We start from the raw sequence: 14,326 nt of genomic DNA on the forward strand, positions 1-14,326 counted from the left end.
CAATCTGATTAACGTTATGCTATTATGTTAATCAGTATTTTGTAAGTAATCTCTTTCAGGCTACTTTTAAACACAACTTGTTACCACTATAATGATCTATGGTGTATCTGAAAGCTTTGTTTCTCTTCCATCTTCAATCACACCGATGATGTTCATGTTTTGGTCCATAAGCACTGATGACACGTTGCCATAGCAATATCAAGTCACACATTCCCACAGATAAATCTGTGATGCGTGCCTCAAATCTCACAACAACCGTTCCTCTAACAAATAAATGTATCTCACACGTATATGAATCGAAGCTAAATGTTATCGACTCATGATACTGACAATGACAGATGCGATAAACAATGATAGGTTACACACGGTTGATGGTTTGTGCTCCACATCAGCAAGAGAAAGTCACATAAAGAACAGCCTACCGTTTCAAATTAGCCCTTCTTTTGTGTTTATGTTCATCACATTATATAAAGCTTCGCTATCGATAATGATATTAATCAATGTAAATGCTTAAGCGCATTGAATCACTAACGTTACTCGAAATGTTTAACTTCCTCGATAGGAATCGAATTCACCAATAGTACTACGGAGAAAGCTTGGCTCATGAATATGTATTAGTCACGTGATGTGACGCGCCTAACGTCTGCATGATGGATTTAATATTCATGAGTGGATTCGTTATTTTTTCATAGTACTTACAATATAGCGATTCGACAGAGGAAGAACCAGGATGTATCCCATCCATTAATCAATACCAGAATGTAGTATTTTTTTCTAAATAATAAACTAACATAGCAGGTATGGGCTTAAGGTTTTAATATGTTTAGCTTTCTTTCAAGTCTATGAAACTTCGACTCCATTTTAAAGCGGTTTTAATCTGCGCATATGTGCTTCAGTAGTCGGTAGCTAGTGTTTGGGATTTTTTTATTCAGTGAATCGAGTCTTTTACACTAAAAATATGTATTTAGATGTATTCTTCAGTTCATTCCGTGATATTTTCTGTAATTAAGTTACATAGTAATTTACGCCAGTAGTTGCTGACAAGCGAGAGTATTTTGTGTAACTTATATGAATGGGTGAGTGATTCGAATCATTCTTTTAACCGATTCAAATCCATAACGACACGCCTCAAACATTTCCCCACATTTTTAAAATATATTTATTAGTTTCATGTTATTTCAATATGTACTTACTAAATGTTTATGTAGGCCTATAGCCATGTTTAAATATTAATAATTCTTCCGCACTCTTATTCTCTCCTTGTTTTGAATGACGCTGACTCGCAGACTTGAATTGAATAAAATAACATGATAAAATATTAATTATAGGCATATACATATTAACACTGAACTATATTCACAGTGATTCACGAACGAGCTTCGTTTTCACGGAGGAAATAGGTCACTTGTTTCAGTGAACGAAAAACATGAATGATTCGTTCGAACCAGAATGCTTTGTTCACTCATTAGATTCATTCAAAAACGAAACAACGTCAGCACCAGATTCAAACCCCAAATCGAATTAAACTAGGCCTAACGTTAGGTGATGTTGTTAGTTATACATTTCGTTTGTAATATTTGTATTCATACACTTGATTTTATCGATAATTACTATATTTGTACTGAAACTTAATTTCAATAATGGGATGAGTGATTAAACATGCTGTCTATTCATTCTAGAACTGAGTATATAATAATTTGACTTCTCTACCTTGCATTTGTCCACATTGCAGGTGTCCACGCATGCATCTAACTTCCAAAGCTCATGAAAAGCTGCACACCAGGCAGACAACTTATAATTGAATGTATGAACGGTCCATTATATGGGAAGCTGATAACAAAAACCAATCCCAAATTCAGCTACGGTGTAAGTACAGCACCGATTTGTCCATGCAGATCTAACACATATATATATATATATACGTCTTACCTATCACAATGTTGCAAAGTGAAGGAAAGTCACAAGTGACTAGCATAAATCTTAAAGGGCACCGAGAATAACAACATGAAGTCGGATTGGAGGAGTCACAGATGGGGGGGCCTCGGAGAGAGTGTCTTAAATTTCATCCTGCTGGCAGTTTAGACACCCCCTCCTGTCTGACCTCATCTGCCACTGAGAAGATGGTGTTGACAGGGAAACCCACTGCTCCTCTCCCTTCAAAGAACATCCAGTTAAACCGTTTCCATACACATATCACAGTCACTTCACTGCCACCAAATTTGAAATGACAGTGTTTGCAGGCACAGGTTTTGCAAAAGGCTTTTATTCCTAATTTGGTGCCGTAAATATGCAAATAGTGTGAGAGCACAGCATATGACATTGACTGACTGGGTCACATTACAATGAATTTACATGGCAATAATTCTGTTGGTTTCAAACATCATCTTTAAGGGCTGTTGCATAAGCATATTTTCAGTTTTTATTTATATATTTCATAACAATATTATGCAATGTCATGCTCATTTATACTGTTGTCTCCAAATTTTGTTATTTATTGTTACAGGAACAAGATGAAGAAGCCAGACTGTCACAGAATCAACACATTGATTAAGGATCATAGGTTGTGTTCGGAATGGAATACTAGTTCACTGAATACTGCACAGTATACACTTCAAAAACAGTAAGTAAAAAAGTATAGTGAAAGTTTCAAAGTATTGCACGCTATATTGTCACATGACTTAATCTCATTATGTGTGTGAGGTTAAGTTCTCGGAAATTAAATGGGTATTTTGCCTGTTCATTTTTATGTAAAATATCTTTATTTTTGGGAGTCAGATCAAATAATCAGTCAAAAAAAGAGTTGTTAAAAATGTAAAATTACTTCAGGTTCTTTCATCACATTGGAAATGTAACGTCAAGTCAAACACATTGCATTGTGGGAAACATATTGTGTTATTTTTATATACTATTATAGTATATTAATATAAATATTTGAGTTAGCTTTTATTGCTTTATATATATATATATATATATATATATATATATATATATATATATATATATATATATATATAATCAAAATTGAGAGTAATAAAGTTGATTTATTTCTAAAAAAATATTTAATAATATATAATAATAATAAATTGTTATTTTTAAGTTATAGTAATTTTGTTTTGTCATTGTTAATAGTTTTTATTATTTCTATTTATCTTTATTTCAGTTTTAGTAACTAGTAATATTTTTAAGCGTGTTTCATCTAATATTTATTTTATTTTATTTCAATTAACAGAAACTATTTTTAATAGTTTTAGTAAATGTTGTAGTGCATATATTCTATGCATACAATAAACATGCATACTGAGCCCAGTACAGTATACACTACAGGAATAGTAAGTATAGTATGGTAGTATGCTCTACTACAAACATTCTCTAAATATCTGAGAATGTCCAAAATATGTTTCTGCTTCCTGTGTGATGTTATAGTGGTCCACTAGGTGGAAGTAAAGTACAGCAGAACATGTGCCTCTGTGGCTAAATGGAAATAAGCCACATGAAGGTTATTGAGTAGAAACTGTGTTTTAGTAATTAAAAGAACTGTTGAATTGCAGGGTTTGTATGTTAATCAAGAAATAGAGCAAAACAATGTGCCGGTGAATGAATTACACACATAACAAGAACTCCCACAATGCCTCTTATGGACCTCTGACGTAAAATACCAGAATAAAACACAGTAAAACAGAAACACACACACTTATACGCTGTAATTATGGGTATGCGGTTGCCTGACAGAAGTGGTGGAAACTTGTCAGAGGTGCTAAATATAGCTGCTGTCCCTTTCCAACGAGACACAGTGGACACCTGTCACACACACACACACACAAACACTTACCCACAATGCTTAACTTTCACTTTACACTACCTCCCACACTCTTCCTTTGGCTTCAGACGTCCCAGCTGTTCTCCTCTTCATCTCAAACTTCAAAGCAAAAGAGAAGGAGCAAAAATGAAGGCATGTTATGCCAGGAAAAGTGAACTGATCCTGTATCAATCAGTTTGTTTGACAACCTGACACCCTGTATAATGCAACGTTACTTAGCGACAATTCAAAAGGAAACATATTGCAGACATACTGTACATGCTATACCATTTCAAACCCATAAATGCCAATCAAAGTCATTAATTCAAATGCTGACAAGTGGTGTCTTCCCACTTCTTAAGAAGGAAAGATGGCTAATTGCTTCCTCTGAGCAAATCACCTCAAACATACCCCATAAAACTGTCACATCAAAAGAAATCACAGTAACAAGTAAACAATTTCCACAAAAATTACAAGGCAGTGAAGTCTTTAGTAAACTCATAAGTACATATGTTTAATCTCTAGTGTACTTCACTTACATGAAGAGACTCCAACAGAGGGAATCGACTAGAGTTCCAGGAAACACATAACCCCTAACCTTTCCTGAAATGCAGTAGCTTCGCACATGTTAACAAGGTCTTAGCAGGGAACAGATAAATCAAAACTTATTAGATGGTTTAATAGCTTAAACTGAAATGGGATTAGTGTCAACACATTCCAAAGAGCTTAGTAGCACCTGCACTGGGATCGTGTAAAATCCTTGAAACTTTTCTTCCAGAGACAAAACAGTCCCGATGCTTATGTTGTAAGAAATATCGAAAGTGAATTATTTACTGAAGCCACAACGTGACTGCGAACACTACATGTTTCCATCACCCTTAGCTCAGAGCTAATAACAGGTTCTCAGATGACCTCTCGACTCTGCGTTCAGTGTGGTGATCATATGGCTCTGATTCCAGGCCTCTGAGGTCATGTTCTGGATGTGAAGGTCAGGAGCGTGGCTGACAGCTTTTCTACTTAGAGCACCAGAAGACGACTAGCAAACCTTCAACACACACTTGCTTATAACTTTACTCATTTATTTTGGGCGGCATCAACACGGTTCCTAATTGAGCAACGACACTGTTATACCCTTAACAAATGTGATGTCTCATGTTTCTGAGTCCTAACGTGCGTTAAAACGTGGTTTGATCCAAGAGGGAAGAAACCCTGCCATGGCACATGCTGAATGAAGGATAACTTTGGCACACAGGTCTCAATGTAGTAACTGTCAAACAGCCAGCCAAGGAGAAATCATTGCATTCGTGATGAGCAGGTTTTGTCTTAGAATAGAATATGATCTTTGTTTATTACCAAATGAACAAGCTTGCGAGATGTTGTAATAGAATGATGGCATGATTTTATCACAGTGACAATTCCCTTAGAGAAATCTGAGGTTAAAGGGATAGTTCGCCCTAAAATTAAAATTATGCCATGATTTACTTAACCTAAAGCCATTCCAACCCTAAAGCTGGCTCTTCCAAGCTTTCATAATGGTAGTGAATGGAGGGCGAGATTTTGAAGGTCCCATATATTTATTATTGTTTTGTTCAAATAAATGCAGTCTGGGTGAGCATGCTTCTTTCAAAAACATCAGCCTCAAACTTTTGAATTTATTGAATTTGAATATGTTGAGAATGTAGGCAGACTGACTTAATTATGTCATTTGCAATGCTTCATGGAAGTTTGAGGTTGGTTTCTCTTTAGGATTCATGGGTAGTGTAGTTCTTCACCTAAAAAAAAAAGGCTATTAAATATGATTTTTTTTTTTTTTTTTTAATGACATTAAAATTACTTTGACTGATGGCATCAACAGAAGTATAAAATTGATTAATAACCTCCAAGCTTATGGTACGTCTGTCTCAAAAGGCCTGCATATAATCGTTTTAAATCGTTTTCTCTATAAAGCAAATGAATGGGATTTTTATTTCCAGAACCCAACCCTGGAATGTTCCAGTTACACGCTCTGTATTTTAACCACTACAACAAAACACCACCACATTACTGGCTATCTTTTAAAACTGAATGTGTATTTAGTGCATATGAATTCACAGTTTTCACACTGTCACCAAGATAAAAGCACATGGCGAGCAATTGTCGACTTCATGCACTCCAGATCTTTGCAGACAGTGTACAGAGTTCATTACAATATAATAATCATCCTGACTGTGCTGATCCTGATGTTAGCTGCAGGATAAATGCGGTGTAACTGCTTTCCACCCCACTCCCACATTTCTTCGCTTTCCCACAGAGCTGCTTACTCTTGCTTAGCGTGCTCAGATCGGCCGCAGCTGTTTGTGTTGGTCTCCACCCTCTCCAGCAGAGCTCGATTACATAACGTTACAGAGTGATTGATGAGCTCTCAGATTTCTGTGCACTGCCAAGTGTCCATTCTCTCTCCTCTGTCCAGTCGTCTGCATAAATTTTCTTGTCTCCTGTCGCTTTCTTACCTCAATCTTTTCATCTTCAGAATAGAACAAAGAAGAGGCAAAGCAAATCCTTCAGAAACAGAGATGATAAGACAGCCTGCTGGCAGGGCACAAGTGCAAATCTGAGTCATCCAGTTTTATGAGCTTAATCTCATTCATGTCACAACACGCACCGAGCTGATGAAATGACATATATTGCACTTGCAGCACATTGCACTCTTAGCACACAGAAAGGTCTCCTGAGGTCTTCTTTTTGTCTAGCAAATGTTACAATTCTTACATTACTCCTTTGCTCACTCATTACTGGGTTTTCTGCACCAACCCGAAGTATTACTCAATTCTGATATGTGGCTAGACCATTAAACATCTGTTATCAGTACAGGGACTTTTTCACTCTTATCAGATCTAATGTTTGAGCATTACTGTGCAGCAGAAAAAAAAAACGAACAGACTTTGCAAGAGAAGAGACAGGGAAAACTTCTGTAATCTCTTTCATGGGAATAGTGAGCCGTTCGTTCTTTGACTTTACATCATTGAACAGGAGACTCACGGAACAAGCTTTAGTGCATCTTAAGGGAGTGTTACGGCACTCACAGGTTTAGACAGACATGCTCACTTTCAATCAAATTTTCATAGGACTGTCATAATGTACTCTGTGCACCAATAATGAGAGGTGACAACTGTTAATTAATATTCAGAAGAGTTTGAGAAGGCAGTGTTTCTAGTACTTTAGCTCAAACTTTAGAGAAGAAGTTTTCCATTCCACTGCACTACTTTTCCATTGTTTTTTTAAGACGGACTAGACGGACGTGTTTGACCACTGCCCTTATGTTTTGCTTCTTTTGCAGCATCTTGTGCAGAACACAGCATTCTAAAAACACAGCATTCAAGTTAAAGGATTAGTCCACTTTTAAATAAACTTTTCCTGATAATTTACTCACCCCCATGTCATCCAAGATGTCCATGTCTTTCTTTCTTCAGTCGAAAAGAAATTAAAGTTTTTGATGAAAACACTCCAGGATTTTTTTCCATATAGTGGACTTCAATGGGCACCAAACAGTTGAAGGTCAAAATTAGTTTCACTGCAGCTTCAAATTATTCTACACGATCCCAGACGAGAAATAATGGTCTTATCTAGAGAAACCATCACTCATTTTCTAAAAAAAATATATTTTAACCAGAAATGCTCATCTTGAACTAGCTCTCTTATTCTTCTCTATTAGAATTCTGGCAGTGTAGACGCTGCTAAGTGTATTACTGCCCTCCACAGGTCAAAGTTTGAAATAATTGTTATATACAATTGAACTAGCATATTGCATATAAAAATTAGTTCAAACTTTGACCTGTAGGGCAGTAATACACTTAACAGTGTCTACACTGCCAGAATTCTAATAGAGAAGAAGAAGAAGAGTTTCTCTAGATAAGACCATTATTTCTCGTCTATGATCATGTAGAACAATTTGAAGCTGCAGTGAAACTAATTTTGACCTTCAGCTGTTTGGTGCCCATTGAAGTCCACTATATAGAAAAAAAAATCCTGGAATGTTTTCAACAAAAACTTTAATTTCTTTTCGACTAAAGAAAGAAAGACATGGACATCTTGGATGACATCGGGGTGAGTAAATTATCAGGAAAAGTTTATTTAAAAGTGGACTAATCCTTTAAAAGAAGTCCAACTTTTCAACATGTCATTCCACTTCATTCTGTGCACATAACCATACTGCACCATTTGAGCTATGTGTGCTGTTATGTACATCTTCAAAATATCAGATATACAATTTTCACCCAGCAGATCATAAAATAGGCAAATAAATCTCATTAACCCAGCCACTGAGGGACCAGAATATCATATCATCATATATACTGTTTATGCTTCTGAGTAAAAAAGAACAGTTCAACTGTGTAATATTAAGTCACATAAAGTTTCTATTTTTTAGGTGTAAATTACTCTGAGACAGCTAGTTGTGTGCTATTCTATACATCTTCAAGATATCAGACATACAATTATAAATAAAAATAATTTTTGCATGGGCTAGCAGCACTCAAGTTTTCTTCAGACCAAGTAATATTTAGTCAAATTTATTATTCTTAACTAGCTGCACTGTCCTGGCCAAAGGTAGTCTTGTGTGGTGGTGTATTGAAATAGTATCTTTATGGTTTTAAAAGAAGCTCTGTTGGATGATCTCTACAATTAATGTCAGATCTGATGATGGCACATGAAGAAAAGATTATTCTAAATCTCACTCTAAAACTTCCTGCTTGAGGTTACAGAACAACTCCGCAAAACCTGAGAAAAAAGGGAAAACTCATCTGGAACATCTTTGTGCTGCAAAACAGCTCTATGGTCTCTGTATGTGAGACTCATCCTGCACTTCATTTATAGCCAAATCTTTGAAGTTACTTTGGTTTAAATATCTCAAAATGATTGGCTACTCAATATTTAGTTCCGTAGTCTGCTCTGTATTTTTGTTAAGCCAAAGCAGATATGAATCACAAGAACGTCTTCCATCTGCAAATCGTTCTCTCTAATATCCTTAAAGTTTATCATTTTTTCTCCACCAGCAGCACCAAACAGAACTGGATTTTTTTTTTTTTTTAATTTTTTAAACACTCCCTCATCTTCCATTGTAGCCAAACAGGTCACGCCATTATGTCCAGTCCATCCCATTCAAGACAGATTTTAATTGGTGCTGCTCCTTTGGAGCAGAAATTATACACTCCAAATACACATTTGACATTATTTATAATTTATCAAAAATGCCAGTGAAGTTCACTAGAGAAAGATTCTAGCTCACTGGAAATTCATGGTTTTCATAATTTTAATGTATAGCCATCAGCACAGGATTTAAAGGCCTGCTGAAAAGTCTCGGAACGCACAGCATTATTCAATGTGTTGGTGTAATTTTAAACGAAAGAAAGATCATTTTTTAAAATAGCCAATAGCGTTGGCCAGAGCCGTTAAACTCAGTGAAACCGTTTATCCTCCTAATCTCCTCTATATCACTTTAAAATATCATTCTGTGCAGAATTTAAATGGGTCTGATACCTTTCGTGATCTGATCCGACTCATGGATATGATCCGCTCTGTGCTCTCATGTCCCTGGGCCAGAGCAGACTGTGCTCGCGCTGCGTCGGTTCACGTTATACTAACGCAAAAATGGACTTCATTCACATCTATGGAAAGTCTAAATCGTTCCCTATTCTCTATATAGTGCACTATGTGCCATTCACCGTGTAGAAACTAGTAAATGTGTGAACAAATGACCAATTTCTGCCACAGCTTCAGTGTCTGTTGATAGTGTAGGAGGAGGTGGGACTTCAGATTCTAGACAGCATTTGATTGGACAGAAGATTTGATGAGAAGCTGAAGTGTGATGTGATGTCATGAAAATCCATGATCCATTTTAGCGGAAGTGAAAGACTGTAAGTTTCTGAATGTTAATTTTGTCATTGTTTTGGAACACACCAGCTTATTCATAACATTAATGCTAACATATTCATGCCAAAAGCTAAAAAACTTAAAGGGGGGACTTTTAACAGCACAGGCCACAGGTCTGTCATCTATCAAATAGTTAATCTGTTTGTATATTAGTACAGTATTGATTTAATCTCATTCATTTGTTGTTTTGATCTTTCATCTGCTGCATTAAAACGCACTGGCACAGCAGTTGTGCGTAACATTTACTGTCCCCTTTGAAAGTTACCATAGAGGTGGGAAAACCTGTTTTTCATTTGATAAACAAACAGGCCCAGGCTAGCTTAAGCATCCAGCCATATCATCTAATCAATGGTTTAAAAAAAAGAAAGAAAAAAGAGTCAAAGATTACACAGAGAGACTTGAGGGGAAGATTTAAGCAAACAATGTACATGACACATCTTAATCACAGCTATAATTACAAAATTATTATTATTATTATGTCATTTTCTCTTTTTTTTTCTTTGCTAACATAAAAAATATATCAAACTACATGACAAAAATGTGTTTTTGAATTTGGACAAAACATGATAAAAACTTGCAGCTCAGCAATTGAAAGCCGGCTCATACGCTCACCGCCATTCATCTTGAAATCATATGATTCGATTTGCGTTCTTCTGTGGACTTAGAGGCTTTTGCCGAGAAAGGGAAGTGGCGTTTTGGTTTCTGCGAACGAAGCAGTGTTTTTAAATGGGCTGATGCTGGGATTTAGCGGATTTGAAGCGAAAGTATTTAATGAATTTATACTATGTGCGGAGAGCATTCGCTCAGTATCATTATCTCATATTTGACGGAGGTGACGTTGAACAAAGTAGCGGTGACCGCAGGTGGCTGGTGCTGGAGCGATGGAAGACCTGGTGGGACGGAGAGCTCTTTGCTGTGCTCCTTTCTCACGGCTCTCGGTCTCGCCCTGAATAACCTGCAAAAACCATTGAAGAACCTTTATTTGTAGGAATGCACAGCCAATTGTGTGTGAGCACAGTCATTCATAGAAGAACCAGGCGAATAGCAGAACGCCTCTATCTTCTGGTTGTGATTTGCTACAGTCATTATGACATTAAAGCAGGCTGGAGGGTTGGCCACAGCATTTCTTGGAAAGGAAACACCAGCGTCCTCACACTCTTAAAATGGAGGGGAAACACAGAGAGAGATATTGAGCACACGGAAGGGTAACATTAACCAAGATATGCAAGATGATGATGGTCCCTGGAACAGTATTTCTGGCTCCATCCAACGGCTATTACATAAGTTACTCTCAGTGCTGTTGCTTTGCTAGCGCTGTGTGTATGAACATTACTATACTGTTGGGATCAAATCAAATAACTCTTAGTCCTTGACCTTCATCCATAATGGTTGTATTTGTTCAGAATCCATAGGATCAACGGCCAGCAATCAAACTCATTTGAATCAGGCCCACTATCGGTCCAAACCATCAGTGTTGGACAACAAAATTACATACAATCTGGCCCAAAGCAGCTAAAGCTGGCCCTTCTCATACATACACATCTGGGCTCCATCATAGTTCTCCTCTGGCCATGTGGGAGTGTTTAATTTCTCCCTCTCTCTCTCTGAAAGCAAGAGCAGTAAGAAGGTCTCACTAGATCAACTGGTTCCAACCATACAGTAAGATGAGCTTGCTGTGACTAGTGCAGCCACAGACTATAGACAACAGCCTCTGAGAAGCTATGAAGCCAAATGAAATGAGTCAGCTGATGTAATACAGTATAGTTTGTGTAGTTTTAGTACCTGATTCACAAAGGATATCATGCATATCAGATAACGATGCAAACTGGCCCAGATAATCTGTTATGATTGCACTAGACAAATATTGAGTTTTTTTAATAATGTGCCATTTGCAGCAAGAAAACATACATAGAAAGATATATAGGCCTTTTTCCACCTCAAATAAAAAATAAACAAGGTAATTGTGACATAAAGTGTAAAATAGGAGATAAAGCCACATAGTGAGATATTAAATCACAACTATGAGAAACAAAGCAGCAATTTCAAGTTTAAAAAACTTGAATTTGAGATATAAAGTCACATTCTGAAATATCAAGTCACAATTAAAGGTCCCGTTCTTCGTGATCCCATGTTTCAAACTTTAGTTAGTGTGTAATGTTGTTGTTAGAGTATAAATAAAATCAGTAAAATTTTAAAGCTCAAAGTTCAATGCCAAGCGAGATATTTTATTTATTTATTTTATTTATTAACAGAAGTCGCTTACATTGAACGGCCAGTTTGGACTACATCCCTCTACTTCCTTCTTTAATGACGTCACTAACAGTTTTTTGACTAACCTCCGCCCACAGGAATACACAAAAAAGGGGGCGTGGTCTTGTTGCGCTCCCAAGGAGAAGAGCAAGAGTTGCGTTTGTAGAGTGTGTTTGTCGCCATGTCGTCGAAACGCTGTTATTTTCATCCCGCAGTCCAATCACCTTTGTTTGGCCTTCCCAGGGACGCTGTACTTAGAGATCAATGGTTACAATTTATGTTTAACTCGGTTCCCGAAAATTATAATTGTGGTATCCTTACTGCAATAGTTAATGTTGGACTGCAGTGCACATAATGGCCACAAGAGGGGACTATGTTTATATTTATGGCTGTTTTCCATAGGAGGTACTCTTCTGAGTGAGTGCTAACGTTGTACATTTTCTGTCGCTGCTTGTGGAGATTAAAGAGTTCAGTCTCTCGGGAATTATTGTCTTTTGTGTTCATTCACAACACCACAATAATCCACATGTAAAACTATGTGCATCTCCACGTTATAGTAAGAGGCGTGACCTTTCCTTGTCGAATCACAACACAGGAACCGCTGGCACAATCAGAACTCGTTACGTATTTCTGAAGGAAGGACTTCATAGAACAAGGAAGTCATCAGCCCGTTTTTATGACAGTGGAAACAGCAGTATACAGATAAGTACATTATGTAAAAAAAATACTGTTTTTTTACACGCGAAACATGAACACGTTATATTGCACACTATAAACACAATCAAAGCTTCAAAAAAACACGAAAAACGGGACCTTTAAGGTGCGTTTGCTCCATGTTGTAATTAATGAAATGATTCTGAACTGTAAAAAGCCTTCACATGCTTGTAGAACTCGTAATTACAATGTGTAAACTTTTCTGAGACCACGTGGTCACTGTACCACCTGACCACTGCAGATTTAAGGTGTGTTCGACTTGAAGGGACCCACTTTATATTAAGTGGCAAAACTACTATGTACTTACATTTAAATTAATCATTTGATACAATGCACTTATTGTTTACATACATGTTTTTACATTGTACTTATATTTTAAAAACACCTGCATGTAATTACATCTGTAATTAATTTCTGTAATTACATTTATAATTACACCCATCCCTTACACCTTACCCCTACCCTAAACCTACCCGTACCACCAAAGCTTTCCCTATCCTTACCCGTATCCCACCTCAATAGCTGCAAATGTGTTTTGCAATTCAATATGAACCCAATAAGTACATTGTACTTATTTTTTGATGTAAATACATAGTAGTTAAGGCCACTTAGTATAAAGTGGGACCACTTGAAGTGGCGCGGTGCAGACCGATCAGTGTATGACATCAAAATACTGCAAGAACAATTTGAAAGCATACGGAGCTTTATTTACAGTAATTACGACATGGCGTGAATGCAGCATTACATTTTTTAGTTTTTTACTTTGAGGTGGAAAAGGGCTTCCATAGAAAGAAGAGGAGTGTTTACGCTGAAAAGAAAAGTATAGCACTATTTAGGTGTAATTCGCCTGATTAAACTACATTATCAGTGATTAGTGCATAAGATGTAGGTTTTTGTGCTGATATACCACATGCAAAAGTGGTGGTAGTTTACTTAATTTTCTGTGAATGATCTAATCAAGATGAGTCAAAGCTTGTCATATACGGTATCTACAGTCAATTCACAAAGTAAAGCGTCAATTTAAAGATGTCCTGTAAAGTTTCACACACCTTTTGACAGTAATTTCTCAAAACCTTGTTGCTCAGTTGAAGTTCAAAGTTCATATACACAATCACTGATACTTTGTTTTGCCTCATCATCCGACGGTTGTCTCAGTGGGTGTAGGGAATGGTGTGGCCCGCCGTTAGCTGAATGTGACCGCTGTGCTTGAAAATGAAACATCATCTAGGTTTCTCATGAATCAGGCTACACAGTTGGCGCTTTGGGTTCTGTGACTTGAGTCTCTGATAGCATTTCCCAAGAGCCAAGAGCCAAGCCAAAAGAAAAAAGAGCCTTTAACCGGAGGACTGATCTCTTCTGTGAAAAAGTCAAGCTCAATGGAGTGATATCAGTGCAGAAAGCACACCCACGACCCACTCCAACTTAAAAAAACCTATGAAATAATGAGGTACACAAGCCAAAAAATGCTGACGCTAAATGAAAAGGGGAAGAGAGAAAAGATGCAGGAGACAGATAAAAGGCAAAAGTCAGGAAGGCGAGCTGCCAGACCTCCTGAAGCCAAAAGTTTAACGCTTCTGGAAGCTTAATAATGTCACCTTTCAGAAAACTGTGAACAACAACTGTTCTCAATCAGCGGGGCGGTGAGGCAGCATTTGAATT

Source organism: Chanodichthys erythropterus, chromosome 20, assembly GCF_024489055.1.
Source record: "Chanodichthys erythropterus isolate Z2021 chromosome 20, ASM2448905v1, whole genome shotgun sequence".
Taxonomy (NCBI): domain Eukaryota; kingdom Metazoa; phylum Chordata; class Actinopteri; order Cypriniformes; family Xenocyprididae; genus Chanodichthys; species Chanodichthys erythropterus.